Genomic DNA, 3,025 nt, shown 5'->3' with positions numbered 1-3,025 from the left:
TGCAAGAAAGCTGGATACAATGTTCTGGGCACTGGGCTACTGTACTGTCTAAGGGAAACACTATGGCACCTCCTACCCATATGTATAAATACAAATATACAGAGAAGGAATGTTCTGGGCACACAATAAGCTGTACCCCCATACTGTATTGTCTAAGGGAAACACTATGGCACCTCCTACCCATATGTATAAATACAAATATACAGAGAAGGAATGTTCTGGGCACACAATAAGCTGTACCCCCATACTGTACTGTCTAAGGGAAACACTATGGCACCCCCTACCCATATGTATAAATACAAATATACAGAGAAGGAATGTTCTGGGCACACAATAAGCTGTACCCCCATATTGTATTGTCTAAGGGAAACACTATGGCACCTCCTACCCATATGCATAAATACAAATATACAGAGAAGGAATGTTCTGGGCACACAATAAGCTGTACCCCCATACTGTACTGTCTAAGGGAAACACTATGGCACCTCCTACCCATATGTATAAATACAAATATACAGAGAAGGAATGTTCTGGGCACACAATAAGCTGTACCCCCATACTGTACTGTCTAAGGGAAACACTATGGCACCCCTTACCCATATGTATAAATACAAATATACAGAGAAGGAATGTTCTGGGCACACAATAAGCTGTACCCCCATACTGTACTGTCTAAGGGAAACACTATGGCACCCCCTACCCATATGTATAAATACAAATATACAGAGAAGGAATGTTCTGGGCACACAATAAGCTGTACCCCCATACTGTACTGTCTAAGGGAAACACTATGGCACCCCCTACCCATATGTATAAATACAAATATACAGAGATGGAATGTTCTGGGCACACAATAAGCTGTACCCCCATACTGTACTGTCTAAGGGAAACACTATGGCACCTCCTACCCATATGTATAAATACAAATATACAGAGAAGGAATGTTCTGGGCACACAATAAGCTGTACCCCCATACTGTACTGTCTAAGGGAAACACTATGGCACCTCCTACCCATATGTATAAATACAAATATACAGAGAAGGAATGTTCTGGGCACACAATAAGCTGTACCCACATACTGTACTGTCTAAGGGAAACACTATGGCACCCCCTACCCATATGTATAAATACAAATATACAGAGAAGGAATGTTCTGGGCACACAATAAGCTGTACCCCCATACTGTACTGTCTAAGGGAAACACTATGGCACCTCCTACCCATATGTATAAATACAAATATACAGAGAAGGAATGTTCTGGGCACACAATAAGCTGTACCCCCATACTGTACTGTCTAAGGGAAACACTATGGCACCTCCTACCCATATGTATAAATACAAATATACAGAGAGGGAATGTTCTGGGCACACAATAAGCTGTACCCCCATACTGTACTGTCTAAGGGAAACACTATGGCACCCCCTACCCATATGTATAAATACAAATATACAGAGAAGGAATGTTCTGGGCACACAATAAGCTGTACCCTCATACTGTACTGTCTAAGGGAAACACTATGGCACCCCCTACCCATATGTATAAATACAAATATACAGAGAAGGAATGTTCTGGGCACACAATAAGCTGTACCCTCAGTATTATGGGAAATAACTGCTACTAGTAGATTCTGATAAAATGAGAACATGCAAATTCCCTTTGCGAGAGATAATATAAAGGACACTATATACTGAACATGAAAATATGGTATAATAGTATCTTGGTTGGACAATACACAATAGCTGTACAGATAACCAGGCTCATCCTTGGGTTAATGTTTAGCTTACTGAAAGCGGTGGTTATCCTGCCAACACATCTTTAACGGCACAGGCTTATCCATTTTAACTTTCCTTTGTATTTACATGTAAACCCGGTTGGACTGGCCTAAGTAGATAATGATAAATATTCTGGTGGGCCCTAATGTGTAAAGTGTTTCTACAATGCTCAACATTATTATACATTATTATATATATATTTGGAGCACAGATCCTTGCTTTGAACATATGAAGTGCAAGAAGCTTGATTTAGTTTTGCCCTCCGGCCTGTATAATAGCTGTCAGGCTTAATTAGATGTGCAAGGGGTCCCCAGGTGTTGCTACTGTGCATCTATATATGGGGAGTTGCCTTTAAAGGAGAATAAAATAAAAAATAAAATAAAAAATAAAGTCAGAATAGGAAACAACCAAGAAAGGGACTCTATTTAAACAGAAGTTGTAACAGTTGCCGGGGTCACTGACCCCCACCAACAAGGTAGATGCCTGGAACTTTGTGTTGTTCCCACTTTGGTTAACAGACAGTTGGACCTTTGTTTGGGGAGTGTACCCCGTTGTATATAGTGTATATATGAATGAACAGTGTATATATGCAGGGTCGGACTGGGCCGCTGGGTCACTGGGAAAAATCCCGGCAGCCCAGACCCGTCCCTTACCTGCGCTCCCCATGCCCGATCGCTCCTCCCCATACGCGTTAAATTTACGCGCTCAGGGGAGGACGTTGGGTGGGGGGCCCTGCAAGGGGGGTTAGGTGGGCCCCCATGGGGGGGCAGTGCGGGCACCTGCAGGGCCCCCGGGGCGGGAGCCCAAGTGGGCCCTTCACCCCCCAGTCCAACCCTGTATATATGAATGAATTGGCTCCTCCTACATTATTCCTAGTATTCTGGCTCTGACTTTAATTGGGATAATAAAGCATTTTGTAATAAAACATGAAAGTAACTAAGAATTGCAGTAACCGGAATTAACACTTTGATTTTAGTTTAATATTTAATGAACTAAAGTGTTGTTTAATGAATTCGGGTCTTTAACCGAATATTGTTTTTAAATTGATGAATTGTACGAATAAAAGTTAAGTCTAAAGGTCCCCATACACCATAAGATCCGCTTGTTTGGCGATGTCGCCAAGTGAGCGGATCTTCTCCCGATATCCCCACGGGTGGGCGATATCGGGAGAATCCAGGGTAATTTGATTTTTGGCCCTGGGGCCAAACGATCGAATTATAACAACGGCAATGGCAAAGTCGGTTCGGGGAC

Source organism: Xenopus tropicalis, chromosome 10, assembly GCF_000004195.4.
Source record: "Xenopus tropicalis strain Nigerian chromosome 10, UCB_Xtro_10.0, whole genome shotgun sequence".
NCBI lineage: Eukaryota > Metazoa > Chordata > Amphibia > Anura > Pipidae > Xenopus > Xenopus tropicalis.
The sequence above is the reverse complement of the archived record's forward strand: the minus strand, read 5'-3'. Positions refer to the sequence as shown.